Below are 16,604 nucleotides of genomic sequence, written 5' to 3' on the forward strand. Positions count from 1 at the left end.
ATCTCCACCCTCAGTATGACCGGACAACTCTACCTTCTGCTGCTCTCTCTCTGTCTGACCTGTGAGTTCTGCTTGGTTTTACTCCTTATCATCTGTTCTTCATCTGAGCAAAGACTGAAGACAATTTTCCATTGTTTTCACTCAATATTCCACCCTCTCTCCTTTCTCCTCTCCCCGTTTCCCCTCTATCCTTCTCTCCTTCAGGTTTAAATGGTCAAACTATGGAATCGATTCCCTCCAGTCCGCTCCAGAAAAAGCCAGGAGAAACTCTCAACCTCTCTTGCAGAGGAACTGGGTACACCTTTACAAGCTATGGTATGCACTGGATTCGCCAACCTACAGGGAAACCATTGGAATGGATGGGCTCGATCAACACCAATACTGGAGCAGCAGGCTATGCCAAAACCCTGGAGGGACGGATTGAACTGACGAAAGACAGCTCAGTGAGCATGACACATCTGAAACTGTCTGGTCTGAAGGCAGAGGACTCTGCTGTGTATTACTGTGCACGCTGGGCACAGTGATGTGAATGTGTGGTGGATCTGTACAAAAACCCCTCAGACAGGATGTGGAACATGTACACACTGTTGTTCTCCCCTGACACACTTCACTAACCCTCCTCTGTAAACAGCTGGGGTAAACAACCGTATGCTTTAATATGAGATGTCTTTACCTTAGAAACACTGCCTATGCTTCATGAATAGGGCCTTGAGTTTTTCTTGATATTCTTTTGAGGAAGGTTAGAAAAATAAGACAATAAACATGCACAGGTCATCATGTGTAGGAGTCATCTTTCACAATGACCAGGATTTTCACCTGATCTAACACATCTAAATTAAATAAGCTAATGATAAGGACACCTTATCGGCGTTTCCTATACGCAGACTGCGACCGCTAGGGGGTGCCCAACCAATTTAAAAAGACATTTGGTAGGGCATCAGCAGTTTTCCAATTGTTATGTCAGTAACTCAATAAGCCCATGTCAGCTACCATTATTTTGATTGCTAGGTAAGGTAATCTAACCAGCTATCAGAACCAAATGACTGACTGGGCACAGGGCAAGAGCAAAGGGTCCCTGATCCCCAAGGTGACCCCGTTGATTTTTTAAGTCACTATCATACAGATATCATATAAACATGTCAAAAGTCATGGCAAGGGGGGGTGACCACCATATTTGGCTTAGGGTCCCAAGAAGGCTAGAGGCGACACTGCATAAGGGCCTAGACTGTCAATATCAGATGTGTTTGTGTAAAAGCCTGCACACCCAACATATTACATTACATATAGAACATGTTCACAACGCTTAAACAACAACCTCTGAATTGTAATAATGCATTTCATTTAATAACAAAGCAACATTTGACAACGTACACAAAGTGGGTCGTTCTGGCATTTTTTCTAAGGCCAAAGGGAATCGAGGAGATGCGGCGAGGAGAAGGAACATGGACGGAAATGTGCTTGTATGAAATGAGACTCTCTCCGCAGGCACAAAATCTGCTCTAAATCTCTGTGGTGAATGATACATTGAGCTAACTAACTATCTGACCGAGAACATCTGACCATGCAATCTAAAGTAGTGCTGCTGTGGGTAGGTGGTGGTTTGATCTGCTATCTTTTGACAAACTAGATAGGTACTTCATTAATACTCTCTCAGTCTGGTCCCTGTGGGGAAAAAAGCCTAAATCCTCCATGATCACTGTAGCGTAGGTAGTATCTGATGTTGATCACTTCCAGTAGTTTCCTACCTCTAGCATGGTAGAGGTAGTCGTGTATGTGTGCATGGAAAGCTGTACAGCATATTTCCTAGATCCTCAATTTTGACTTTTGTCTAATATGCAAATAATCTCCTCTGCTATATACCCAGCTCTGAGGGGCAGCCACACACAGACACAACTTTCATCACTTTAACCACCCTGTCTGCCAGTACCCAGACAGACACTGTCTGCCATTCAACAGAGAAACATGTTTCTTACATCTCTCCTCCTCCTGTCCTTCCTACCAGGTAAGTGGGGTCATTTTAATATCGTCAAATACAGAGTACAAAACAAGATTGTAGAGTAAATCTGGTAAATAAGGTTGTTTTTGCCCATAGGTTTGTAGAGTTTAAATAAAAAAACATAAGACATAGATATATGGAAAAAGTCATGTATTCTCTTTCGTCAGGTTAAGTTTCCTCTCTCTCTCTCTCTCTCTCTCTCTCTCTCTCTCTCTCTCTCTCTCTCTCTCTCTCTCTCTCTCTCTCTCTCTCTCTCTCTCTCTCTCTCTCTCTCTCTCTCTCTCTCTCTCTCTCTCTCTCTCTTCACTCTGCTCTCATTCAGATCTACACAGCATTAGTTTGACCTCCTCCCCTGCTCAACTCAAACCTCCTGGAAAGTCAGTGAAACTATCTTGCCAAGTCTCTGGCTATGTCCTGACAGACTATGGTACAGGTTGGATACGACAGCAGCCAGGGAAAACACTGGAGTGGATTGGGATCATCTGGGGTGGTGGATCAATTGACTCTGGAGCCTCTTTTAAGAGCAGATTCACCATCTCCAGAGACAGTAGTAATGTACTGTACTTAGACATCAACAGTCTGCAGGCTGAGGACACAGCTGTGTATTATTGTGCTCGGAGGTCACGGTGATACAAACCAGCACCAGACCTGTACAAAAACTCACCTACTCCATAAACGGTTGGAGTTATATGTACCCACCAGGAGTGAACGATCTTAGCCTTTACATGAAATAAATCCTAATATGATCTGATGACTGTATGAATTAGACGTAGTATCAGTCACTAGTCATAACATAGGACTACAGTAGGATAAGAACATATATTTGTTTTTACAATAATAACTTTATACATATAGTATAGGATTACCAATAATAAGAAAACAATGTTTAACCATTCTAGAGTGTAGTGTTAGAAACTGACACATTATAAATATTTGACCACCATTTGCACTGATATTCCCAGTGCTTTTATACTGATTATCTTCATTATGCAAATATAATCTCACCCCTCACTTCCTCTCACTCTCCGTTATATAATGCTCTGTCTGTCTGTCCTACATTCTTAGAAAAAAAGTTCCAAAATAATTCTTCAGCTGTCCTCATATTAGAACTCTTTTGGGTTCCATTTTAGAACCCTCTGTGAAAATAGTCCTACATGGAACCAAAAAAGGGTTCTTCCAAGGATTCTCCCATGGAGACAGCCAACAAACACCTTTAGGTTCTAGATAGACCCTTTTTTTCTAAGCGTAGAGAAGAGCTGCTCCCACCAGTTCAGCTTCAACACAAACCATGTTCCCTGCAACCCTGCTGCTGTCAGCTGCCTCCTGTGACTTCCTGATTGCAATCTGATCAGTACAACCTGTGTTGCTGTGATAATGATATGACTCCTTGATTGATCTGACCTGTCATTCCTCTCCTTCCTGGAGTTTTACTATTGTTCCATTTTGGAAGCACAGCTTATAAAGACTCACTCAAAAGCAAGTTCAGCATCACTTCGAGCAACATATTGTTTTTAACAGGACAGAGTCTGCAGACTGAAGAGACAGCTGTGTATTATTGTGCTCGCCTCCACAGTGATACAAACCAGCACCAGACCTGTAGTAAAACTCACTCCTCCCGTGTACAGTTAAAGTTAGAAGTATCTACCAGGAGGGAGCGATCTGAGTCTGAATCTAAATCTAGATACTAAACATCCCATGATCTAATGACGACAACATACCAGTGGATCAGTGGAACGGCATCAAACACATGTGTTTGATGTGTTTCATACCATTCCACTCATTCCGCTCCAGCCGTTACCATGAGCCTTTCCTCCCCAATTAAGGTGCCACCAACCTGTGTAACATACACTACCGGTTAAACGTTTTTAGAACACCTACTCATTCAAGGATTTTTCTTTATTTTTACTATTTTCTACATAATAGTGAAGACACCAAAGCTATGAAATGACACATGGAATCATGTAGTAACCAGAAAAATGTTAAACAAATCAAAATATATTTTATATTTGAGATTCTTCAAAGTAGCCACCCTTTGCCTTGATGACAGCTTTGCACAGTCCTGGCATGTTAGTAACCAGACAGACACGGCCTGCAAACAAACAAACAAAGGATGGCCTTCCTGCCATGTAAGTGGGGGGGATTTAAGTCTATTTAAATACAGGACACTAAACACTGGAGAGATTGGGAAGAAACATTGTATATTTGTGAATCGAGTCAATGCAGTAGTTTTACCATTGTGGTAGCCAGTTGTTTTGCTATTGTGTTAGCCAGTTGTTTTGCCTTTATGGTAGTCAGTTGTTTTGCCTTTATGGTAACCAGTTGTTTTGCCTTAATGGTAGCCAGTTGTTTTGCTATTGTGTTAGCCAGTTGTTTTGCCTTTATGGTAGTCAGTTGTTTTGCCTTTATGGTAGTCAGTTGTTTTGCCTTTATGGTAACCCGTTGTTTTGCCTTAATGGTAGCCAGTTGTTTTGCCTTTATGGTAACCAGTTGTTTTGCCTTTATGGTAACCAGTTGTTTTGCCTTAATGGTAGTCAGTTGTTTTGCCTTTATGGTAACCAGTTGTTTTGCCTTTATGGTAGTCAGTTGTTTTGCCTTTATGGTAACCAGTTGTTTTGCCTTAATGGTAGCCAGTTGTTTTGCTATTGTGTTATTAACCAGTTGTTTTGCCTTTATGGTAGTCAGTTGTTTTGCTATTGTGTTAGTCAGTTGTTTTGCCTTTATGGTAACCAGTTGTTTTGCCTTTATGGTAACCAGTTGTTTTGCCTTTATGGTAACCAGTTGTTTTGCCTTTATGGTAGTCAGTTGTTTTGCTATTGTGTTAGTCAGTTGTTTTGCCTTTATGGTAACCAGTTGTTTTGCCTTTATGGTAACCAGTTGTTTTGCCTTTATGGTAACCAGTTGTTTTGCCTTTATGGTAGTCAGTTGTTTTGCCTTTATGGTAACCAGTTGTTTTGCCTTAATGGTAGCCAGTTGTTTTGCTATTGTGTTATTAACCAGTTGTTTTGCCTTTATGGTAGTCAGTTGTTTTGCTATTGTGTTAGTCAGTTGTTTTGCCTTTATGGTAACCAGTTGTTTTGCCTTTATGGTAACCAGTTGTTTTGCCTTTATGGTAACCAGTTGTTTTGCCTTTATGGTAGTCAGTTGTTTTGCCTTTATGGTAACCAGTTGTTTTGCCTTTATGGTAGTCAGTTGTTTTGCTATTGTGTTAGTCAATTGTTTTGCTATTGTGTTAACCAGTTGTTTTGCTATTGTGTTAACCAGTTGTTTTGGCATTCTGTTAGTCAATTGTTTTGCTATTGTGTTAGTCAATTGTTTTGCTATTGTGTTAACCAGTTGTTTTGCTATTGTGTTAACCAGTTGTTTTGGCATTCTGTTAGTCAATTGTTTTGCTATTGTGTTAAAGTAGTACTTTACCACTGGTTGTGAACTTCTTTCATGATGCAGGCACAGCTTACAAAGGTTCACTGAAACACAAGTTCAGCTTGACCAGAGACATTTCGAGAGGCACAATGACTTTAATAGGACAGAGTCTGCAGACTGAAGATATAGCTGCCTATTACTGTTCTTGAAACCACAGTGATACAAACAAGCCCCAAACCTGTAGAATAATATCCATGAGAATGAAACAAGTTTAATCATATTGTATTTCCCTAACCAGAAATGCTGGTGTACCATTAATATATTTCTACATAATAAATCAAGTGTGAAAACACAAAAGTAATGCTCAAATCATTCCTCTGTACATTTCACACAACATGGTGTGCTATATCTTATTTGCTCTATAAGAGGTGTCAATGGTCAAGGTAATTCACAGTTCATACTAGCATACTAGCTTCACAGTTCATACTAGCTAGTTTATCCTTGGAGGACACCAGTCCTTACATTCTGACACTGTTTCTGTGTATAACATGTCACAATGATACAAGTCACCTCCACCTTTTTATAATTCTTTCACTGTATGTGAAGCAACTCCCCACTCTTGTGTATAAAGAGGAATATCTCACTCTCTTTCACTGAGTTCAGAAGTGCAGTTACCTTCAGTTCAGCTTCATTACAAACCATGTTCGCTGTGTCTCTGCTGTTGGTGCTGCTGTATCCTGTGAGTTTTGGGGGACTGATACATCAACCTTGGTGTACTAGGGAGTAATAGAGTTTTGGAGATGTAATTAACAACATTTTTTGTTTTGTTTGTGTTGTTTTATAGGTGTGTTCTGTCAGACTGAACTCACACAGTCAGGCTCTATGACCTTGCAGCCTGGACAGCCTCTGACCCTCTCCTGACAGGTCTCTGGGTATTCAGTAACCTGCACCAGCTACTGTACAGGTTGGGTACGACAGCCTGCAGGAAAAGCATTGGAGTGGGTTGATATATATGTGGCAGAAGTACCATACATCTGAAGTCGGAAGTTTACATACACTTAGGTTGGAGTCATTAAAACCTTTTTTTCAACCACTCCACGCAATTCTTAGGACATCTACTTTGTGCATGACACAAGTAATTTTTCCAACAATTGTTTGCAGACCGATTATTTCACCTATAATTCACTGTATCACAATTCCAGTGGGTCAGAAGTTTACATACACTAAGTTGACTGTGCCTTTAAACAGCTTGGAAAATTCCAGACATGGTTTTGGAAGTGTCTGATGGGCTAATTGACATCATTTGAGTCAAATAGAGGTGTACCCGTGGATGTATTTCAAGGCCTACCTTCAAGCTCAGTGCCTCTTTGCTTGACATCATGGGAAATTCAAAAGAAATCAGCCCCCAAAAAACTGTAGACCCACATGTCTGGTTCATCCCTGGGAGCAATTTCCAAAAGCCTGAAGGTACCACGTTCCATTCATCTGTACAAACAATAGTACGCAGTGTTCATACCGATCAGGAAGTAGACTCATTCTGTCTCCTAGAGATGAACGTACATTGGTGCAAAAAGTGCATATCAATCCCAGAACAACAGCAAAGGACCTTGTGAAGATGCAGGAGGAAACAGGCACAAAAGTATCTTTATCAAATCAAATCAAAGTTTATTTGTCACGTACTCCGAATACAACAGGTGTAGACCTTACAGTGAAATGCTTACTTACAGGCTCTAACCAATAATGCAAAAAAGGTGTTAGGTAAGTAAAGAAATAAAACAACAGTAAAAAGCGAGGCTATAAAAGTAGCGAGGCGAAATACAGACACCGGGTTAGTCAGGCTGATTGAGGTAGTATGTACATGTAGATATGGTTAAAGTGACTATGCATATATGATGAACAGAGAGTAGCAGTAGCGTAAAAGAGGGGTTGGCGGGTGGTAGGTGGTGGGACACAATGCAGATAGCCCGGTTAGCTAATGTGCGGGAGCACTGGTTGGTCGGCCCAATTGAGGTAGTATGTACATTAATGTGACTATGGATATATAAAAACAGAGAGCAGCAGTGAAAAATAGTGTTTGGGGTGGCACACAATGCAATTAGTCCGGGTAGCCATTTGATTACCTGTTCAGGAGTCTTATGGCTTGGGGGTACAAACTGTTAGACTTGGCACTCTGGTACCACTTGCCATGTAGAGAGAACAGTCTATGACTGGGGTGGCTGGGGTCTTTGACAATTTTTAGGGCCTTCCTCTGACACCGCCTGGTGCAGAGGTCCTGGCAGCTTAGCACCAGTGATGTCAAGCAATTGCCATACCTTTATTTAACTAGGCAAGTCAGTTAAGAACAAGTTCTTATTGTCAATGACAGCCTAGGAACAGTGGGTTAACTTCCTGTTCAGGAGCAGAATGACAGATTTGTACCTTGTCAGCTCGGGGGTTTGAACTTGCAACCTTCCGGTTACTAGTCCAACGCTCTAACCACTAGGCTACCCTGCCGCCCCATTGAGGATGCTCTCGATGTCGCGGCTGTAGAGCCTTTTGAGGAACTCAGGACACGTGCCCTCTTCTCGACTGTCTTGGTGTGTTTGGATCATTCTACTTTGTTGTTGATGTGGACACCGGTCAACCTGGTCCACTACAGCCCCGTCGATGAGAATGGGGACGTGCTCGGTCCTCCTTTTCCTGTAGTCCACAATCATCTCCTTTGTCTTGGCTACGTTGAGGGATAGGTTGTTATTCTGGCACCACAAGGCCAGGTCTCTGACCTCCTCCCTATAGGCTGTCTCGTCGTTGTCTGTGATCAGGCCTACCACTGTTGTGTCGTCTGCAAACTTAATGATGGTGTTGGAGTTGTGCCTGGCCATGCAGTCATGGGTGAACAGGGAGTACAGGAGAAGACTGAGCACGCACCCCTGTGGAGCTCCAGTGTTGAGGATCAGCGTGGCAGATGTGTTGCTACCTACTCTCAACACCTGGGGGCGGCCCGTAAGGATCCAGTTGCAGAGGGAGGTGTTTAGTCCCAGGATCCTTAGCTTAGTGATGAGCTTTGAGGGTACTATGGTGCTGAACGCTGAGCTGTAGTCAATTAATAAAATTCTCACATTAGTGTTCCATTTGTCCAGGTGTGAAAGGGAAGTATGGAATGCAATACAGATTGCATCATCTGTGGATCTGTTTGGGCGGTATGCAAATTGGAGTGGATACAGGGTTTCTGGGATAATGTTATTGATGTGAGCCATTACCAACCTTTCAAAGCACTTCATGGCTACGGACTTGAGTGCCACAGGTCTGTAGTCATTTAGGCAGGTTGCCTTTGTGTTCTTGGGGACAGGGACTATGGTGGTCTGCTTTAAACATGTTGGTATTACAGACTCAATCAGGGACATGTTTAAAATGTCAGTGAAGACACCTGCCAGTTGGTCAGCACATGCCCGGAGCAGACATCCTGGTAATCCTTCTGGCCCCGCAGCCTTATGTATGTTGACCTGTTTAAAGGTCTTACTCACGTCGGATACGGAGAGCGTGATCACACAGCCGTCCGGAACAGCTGATGCTCTCATGCATGCCTCAGTGTTGCTTGCCTCGAAGCGAGCATAGAAGTGATTTAGCTCGTCTGGTAGGCTCGTGTCACTGGGCAGCTCGCAGCTGTGCTTCCCTTTGTAGTCTGTAATAGTTTGCAAGCCCCATAGTAAAACGAGTCCCATATCGACATAACCTGAAAGGCTGCTCAGCAAGGAAGAAGCCACTGCTCCAAAAACTCCATAAAAAAGCCAGACTACTGCTTGCAACTGCACATGGGGACAAAGATCGTACTTTTGGAGAAATGTCCTCTGGGCTAGTTAAACAAAAATAGAAGTTTGGCCAAAGTGACCATTGTTATGTTTGGAGGAAATCGGGGGAGGCTTGCAAGACGAAGAACACCATCCCAACCGTGAACCAGAGAGACACCTGAAACCCCACCTCTTTAAGGAATACCTAGGATCCTTCTCACCCCCTCCCCCTTAAAATATTTAGATGCATTATTGTAAAGTGGTTGTTCCACTGGATGTCATAAGGTGAATGCACCAATTTGTAAGTCGCTCTGGATAAGAGCGTCTGCTAAATGACTTAAATGTAATGTAAATGTAAACCACGGGGGTGGCAGTATCATGTTGTGGGGGTGCTTTGCTGAAGGAGGGACTGGTGCACTTCACAAAATAGATGGCATCATGAGGTGGGAAAATTATGTGGATATATTGAAGCAACATCTCAAGATATCAGTCAGGAAGTTAAAGCTTGGTCGCAAATGGGTCTTCCAAATGGACAATGCATACTTCCAAAGTTGTGGCAAAATGGCTTAAGGACAACAAAGTCAAGGTATTGGAGTGGCCATCACTTCAATCCCATAGAAAATGTGTGGTCAGAACTGAAAAAGCGTGTGCGAGCAAGGAGGCCTTACAAACCTGTTTCAGTTACACCAGCTCTGTCAGGAGGAATGGGCCAAAATTCACCCAACTTATTGTTGGAAGCTTGTGGAAGGCTACTCGAAACATTTGACTCAAGTAAAACAATTTAAAGGCAATGCTACATAAACTTCTGATGAATGTGATGAAAGAAATAAGAGCTGAAATAAATAATTATCTCTACTACTATTATGATTTTTCACATTCTTAAAATAAAGTGGTGATCTTAACTGACCTAAAACAGAGAATTCTTACTAGGATTAAATGTCAGAATTTGTGAAATTGTTAGTTTAAATGTATTTGGCTAAGGTGTATGTAACCTCAATCTTCAACTGTATTTTATAGTGATAAGCTGAAAAACAAGTTCAGTAATCCCCAGAGACACTTCCAGCAGCAAAGTGACTTTAACAGGACAGAGTCTGCAGACTGAAGACACAGCTGTGTGTTATTGTGCTCGCTACCCACAGTGATACAAACAGACACAGAACCTGAAGAAATACTCCATGACATGCAAATGAGTATAAACACTACAATACAAAGTTGTATATCAATTAAAACACGTATACTTTCATCACAATTACTGTATTACTACAGTTCCTTAGCAGTGACATTCCATCCATCAAATCTGCTCAAAGAATTATTATCACGCTCCCCTCTTCGTTTTTATGTATCCGAGCTAGGTTAGGTGAACTAAATGTTTTTTTATAGTAAGGTATCATTTTACTGTAATCCATTCCCCTTTATTAAAATGTAAATTAACTCATTGTCTCTATAAGTTAAGTTTTCAGGTCAAATGTACCTGTTCCCCATCTCTAAATCTCCATATGATCTCTGTGTGATCTTCCCACCCTGGGAGGAGGTCATTGCAAAATTCTGACCTCATCCATTACTACTTATCTCACTGCAGAGCGGAGGAGAGGAACTGAAACGGACTAGTCTGAAGAACAGGGACACACCATAACTTCTGACAATTCATGATGAAATATTATATTGATTTACTACTGATGATTGTAGGGTTTGACAGGTGAACACTTTAAGACTAGTTTTATGTAAACATATTGTTACGTGAGGTTTTTAGTCCAGGTATTATCTCTATGTTGGTTTATCTCCACAGGTGTTCATGGTGAGACACTGACTCAGTCTGACTCAGTCTGAATCTGTAGTTATAAAACCTGGAGAATCACACAAACTGACCTGCATGTATACTGAATTAAGTGGCCACATTTGGAATTGTTGGATCAGAAAGGCTCCTGAGAAAGAACTAGAATGAGTTGCAGCTTTTACCAGCAGTGATGGTGGCAGTCAGTTCAGGGTCGGTTCACCATCTCCAGAGACAATAGCAAGCATCAGGTGTATCTCCAGATGAATAGTCTGAAGACTGAAGACTCTGCTGTTTATTATTGTGCCAGAGACTCAGTGTAACAGGAGGCTGGCTGCACTGTACAAAAACTGGTTGACACTTGCTAGAACTTGCAACATTCTCACCGGATTATGTAATGAACCAAAGCGTCCGTTGCTATGCTGGTTGCTGGGCTCTATTTTACCTCGTAGCGGCCGTGAAGGAGGGAGGATACCGGGCAGTTCTAGTTCTCTTTCACCGTATATACGCTTGCTCAGTCTGCACAAAATGGTTACCTCAGAATTGCTCTCCAAGGACAGTGTTTTTGACAGTGACAACCTGCTGACCACCCGCTGCTTCAGAGGACCGAAAAGACTGGAAAGAGAACACTTTCTTTACCATATACTTGTCTTTACTTGTCCCTGGGGCGGCAGGGTAGCCTAGAGGTTAGAGTGTTGGATTAGTAACCGACAAGGTACAAATCTGTCGTTCTGCCCCTGAACAGTGTCGTGGAAATTTTCCTCCATTTACCAAATCATGAGCGCAAACCTCAACACAAGTCAGAGTTAGTTATAAAAGTCCATCTTTAATTATATGAGCTCTATTATAACCCTGTGACTCTCAGATAAATTCAGTGTCTATCAATGAATTCTCTGAGAGCCCCACTACACTGCAACTGAGATCATTTAATAGCAAAGAACACACATAGTCAGACAGCATAGACATAATAAATCGTTCAGCTTTGTCTCCTTACTCAAACCCTAGAACCATAATCCAACCCTCTATATCAACAGGCATATATCAAATTGTCATTTAGATACAACCAATTCTAAATACAACCAATCCTGGACAAACTCACGGAGAGCATAGAATAATTCCAGACACTGCCATCCTCCTCTCCCCGATGGGAAAAGTAGGGAGTGACTGGCACACAGACACAGTGGAGCAAAAGATATGTTTACACATGATGATACCTTGACCTCTCCCCTCTCTGCGGCCCATGCAACTTAGTCTTGACATAGAACAGATAACTGCCAATGGCCACCACTATAGTACAACAAAATACATTCTAATGAGAAATAACTCATAAGCATATGATGAATATAAAACATCTTACCTATGTTACCAACCAATTCTGATTATTCCCCAACAAGAGGCAGTTAACCCACTGTTCCTAGGCCTTCATTGAAAATAAGAATTTGTCCCTAACTGACTTGCCTGGTTAAATAAAGGTAAAATAAATAACCTGGGTGGTTTGAGCCCTGAATGCTGACACGTACACCATGTATGACTATACATTTATTTTTACTGCTCTAATTACAGTATGAAAACAGAGAGCCGAATGAAGGACAGGGAGGAAGGGAATCAGGGTAAAGAGCAGATTTCTCCCCTTTCAGTTCCTATTTAAGCCTCTAGACGGCTGTTTATGCAAAGCCTCCTTCCCCTCCATCCCTTAATAATCAGACACTTACACCTGGTCATTAACAATGTGGACTGTCTGAAGTTTAGTTCTCATGGTGATGTCTGTAATAAGTAAGTGACAATATTCTGTCCACTAAAATGAATGTCTCATCATTTTCATGAATTCTTTCAAAATCATCTGCTACAACGGTGTCTATCAACTTGTTTAAAGATGTCACTGTTCATGTGTATGAATGTTTCCACTCTAAAGTTTTTGGTATTTTATTTCCACAGGGGTTCATGGTCAGACACTGACTGAGTCTGGAACAGTGGTCAAAACGCCTGGAGAAAAACCAACTGACATGTACATATGATGGGTTTGGATGAAATATTGATGCAGCTTGGATCAGACAGGCTCCTGGAAAAGGACTGGAGTGAGTTTCTTATAATAGCAGTGGTAGTTGTTCTGCTACCCCCAGTCAGTTCATGGTCGGTTCACCATCTCCAGAGACAACAGCAAGCAGTAGGTGTACAGTGCATTAAGAAAGTATTCCAATTTTGTTAAGATACAGCCTTATTCTAAAATTGATTAAATTCATGTTTTCCTCATCAATCTACACACAATACCCCATAGTGACAAAGCGAAAACAGGTTTATAGAAAATATTGCACATTTATTCAAAATAAAAAACACAAGTATTCAGACCCTTTTCTATGAGACTCGAAATTGAGCTCAGGTGCACCCTGTTTCCATTCATCATCCTTGAGATGTTTCTACATCTTTATTGGAGTCCAACTGTGGTAAATTAAATTGATTGGATATGATTTGGAAAGACACACACCTGTCCATATAAGGTCCTACAGTTGACAGTGCATGTCAGAGCAAAAACCAAGCCATGAGGTCAAAGAAATTGTCTGTAGAGCTCCTAACAGGATTGCGTTGAGGCATAGATCTGAGGAAAGGTACAAAAATATTTCTGCAGCATTGAAGATCTCTAAGAACACAGTGGACTCCATCATTCTTAAATGAAAGAAGTTTGGAACCACCAAGACTCTTCGTTGAGCTGGCCATCCGGCCAAATCGAGCAATCGAGGGAGAACGGCCTTGGACAGGGAGGTGACCAAGAACCCGATGGTTACTCTGACAGAGCTCTTGTTCCTCTGTGGAGATGGGAGAACCTTATAGAAAGACAACCATCTATGCAGCACTCCACCTATCAGGGCTTTAGGGTAAAGTGGCCAGACTTCTCAGTAAAAGGCACACGACAGCCCACTTGGAGTTTGCCAAAAGGCACCTAAAGACTCTCAGAACATGAGAAACAAGATTCATTGGTCTGATGAAACCAAGATTGAAATATTTGTCCTGAATGATAAGCGTGATATCTGGAGGAAACCTGGCACTAACCCTACGGTGAAACATGGTGGTGGCAGCATCATGATGTGGGGATGTTTTTCAGCAGCAGACTAGTCAGGATGGAGGCAAAGATGAACGGAGCAAAGTACAGAGAGATCCTTGATGAAAACCTACTCAAGAGCACTCAGGACCTCAGACTAGGGCGAAAGCTCACCTTCCAAAGGGACAACGACCCTAAGCACAGCCAAGACAATGTAGGAGTGGCTTCGGGACAAGTCTCTGAATGTCCTTGAGTGGCCCAGCCAGATTCCGGACTTGAACCCAATCTAACGTCTCTGGAGAGACCTGGAAATAGCTCTGCAGCAATGCTCCCCATCCAACCTGACAGAGCTTGGGAAGTTCTGCAGAGAAGAATCAGAGAAACTCTCCAAATACAGGTTGTCAAGCTTGTAGTGTCATACCCAAGAAGACTGCAGGCTGTAATTGCTGCCAAAGGTGCTTCAACAAAGTACTGACTAAATGTTTTATTTTTCATAAATTAGCAAACATTTCTACAAACCTGTTTTTGCTTATTCATTGTGGGGTAATGTCTGTAGACTGATGAGTGATTTTCTTTGCTGTAACGTATCAAAATGTGGAAAAGTCAAGGGGTCTGAATACCGTACATGAATGAAATGTCAATTTTATGCACTTCAAAGGCTATTATGTTTTGAGCATCTTTATCTAAAAAAAGTATGCAAAGTCGTAGGTAACAACCATGTTGCTATTGTAATAATCACAAAAACACCACACATGTATAATAACTTAATGCCAAGTGTTCCCGTATCACCTTATGTCTCATTCCTTATGAAAATATATTTGATAGTCATCTAGAAGCTGCAAAAGTGGTCTACTCTAATGTTGAGGTGATTTCATGTCCCTCACAGGTGCGTCAATCTAAGTAACATAATAAAAAAATCCCCATTGAAATCCGTCAGTTTAAGCTAGACCTGTCTTTTTGTATGGGCTGCGTCTCAATCCACCACACTATGGCGGCCTTCTGCATCTGCGGTAGAAGGTGGCCGAGCCAAAGTGATGTTGTCAGAACATGAGACATCCCTAGGATCGTTATTTTCGTGAAAACGTCTGTAGCGTCCAAACGGTTTGGCTAACTAATATGATCAATTTGACCAAAATATGTGTCCAATATATATATATATGGTCCTTCTGTAGCTCAGTTGGTAGAGCATGGCGCTTGTAACGCCAGGGTAGTGGGTTCGATCCCCGGGACCACCCATACGTAGAATGTATGCACACATGACTGTAAGTCGCTTTGGATAAAAGCGTCTGCTAAATGGCATATATTATTTATTATTATTATTATTATATTATATATATATATATATTTATTTCCTGAGGTTTCTTATATCTCCAAGATAAAGGACAGACACTTCAAAACCTTATGATTTATTTTTTACTGTCTTTTTTGCCATTAATGGATGTGTTATTCAATGCATTTCTATGGGCTACAGTAGATTCCCAAAGGAGTCCTAAAATTCTAAAACAAATAGCTAAATGTTCCATGGTATAAACATCTTAAAACAATTCCATGTCATCTTAGAACCCTTAGGAAATAGTTGCCTTTCGTTGAAACATCCGAAATATAACTCTATACAAACTATATTTGACTTTCTGCAGTATTTTAAATGTTGGTATTATCAAATAAACTACAACATACAACTATTGTCTGCACAGGTCTGTTGCGAAGGCAACAACTACTCTCCCTTGAGACCACACAAAACATGAAACATGACATAATACAGAACATGAATAAACCAGAACAGCTCAAGGACAGAACTACACACATTTAAAAAAGGCACATAAAGGCACATATAGCCAACCTATCAGTACATACACACAAAATATCTAGGTCAAATAGGGGAGAGGCGTTGTGCCGGCAGGTGTTGCTTTTTTCAAACCAGGTTTGCTTTTCATTTGAGCAATATAAGATGGAAGGGAGTTCCATGCAATAATGGGTCTATACAATACTGTAATCATTCTTGAATTTGTTCTGGAATTGGGGACTAAGAGATAAATCCAATTCAATACTAATGGTATTGTCCCACATAAGGAAATATTCTTGTTTTTGTGCTGTTCAGCATTGCATAAAATACAAAACATATCTAGAGTGAACATCCCATATGGAAAATATGAACTACAGAGAGCAGAATAAAGCACAGGGAGGAGAGAGAATCAAGGAATAGAGCAGAAGATCTCTCCCTCTCAGTCTCTATTTAAGCCTCTAGAGTGTGGTCTATGCAAAGTATCTCTACCATTCATCCATTTATAATCAGAGACTCAACTCTGGTCTTCTCATTATAGGCAGCTTGGACTGACATTATAACATTACAAGTCCTGTACTAACTAATACTGGACAATGAGGACTGCCTGGACTTTAGTACTCATGGTGTTGTCTGTAAAAAGTAAGTGACAATATTATGTGTCTAAAATGGATGTACCATCATTTTCATGTGTGTTTTTATTTTTATGAACTGCTAGAAAGATTGACCGATTATTTGTAATTTAATTTCCAAAGGTGTTCAGGGTCAGACACTGACGGAGTCTGAATCAGTGGTTAAAAAGCCTGGAGATCCCCACAAACTGACCTGTACATATTCTGGGTTTGGTGGCAACAATTGGAATGCTTGGATCAGACAGGCTCCTGGGAAAGGACTGG

The 16,604-nt window shown here is 41.4% G+C and overlaps 2 long non-coding RNA genes and 1 pseudogene across 3 annotated transcripts; all 3 read left to right on the plus strand.

Annotated features, from left to right (window-relative positions):
• Positions 1–1,883: 1,883 nt before the first annotated feature.
• Positions 1,884–2,610, plus strand: LOC124016024. The gene is made up of 2 exons (XR_006835290.1): positions 1,884–2,002; positions 2,319–2,610. It is a non-coding gene; the product is annotated as an uncharacterized LOC124016024 (long non-coding RNA).
• Positions 2,611–4,106: 1,496 nt separating this feature from the next.
• LOC124015395 lies at positions 4,107–10,265 on the plus strand (annotated as a pseudogene).
• Positions 10,266–12,372: 2,107 nt separating this feature from the next.
• LOC124016025 lies at positions 12,373–16,604 on the plus strand. Of its 2 annotated transcripts, none has more exons than XR_006835292.1 (3): positions 12,373–13,058; positions 16,250–16,350; positions 16,464–16,604. It is a non-coding gene; the product is annotated as an uncharacterized LOC124016025 (long non-coding RNA). The 2 variants fall into 2 exon arrangements; XR_006835291.1 differs by having other exon boundaries at positions 12,374–12,969.

This window comes from Oncorhynchus gorbuscha, linkage group LG26 (assembly GCF_021184085.1).
Source record: "Oncorhynchus gorbuscha isolate QuinsamMale2020 ecotype Even-year linkage group LG26, OgorEven_v1.0, whole genome shotgun sequence".
Classification (NCBI taxonomy): Eukaryota; Metazoa; Chordata; class Actinopteri; order Salmoniformes; family Salmonidae; genus Oncorhynchus; species Oncorhynchus gorbuscha.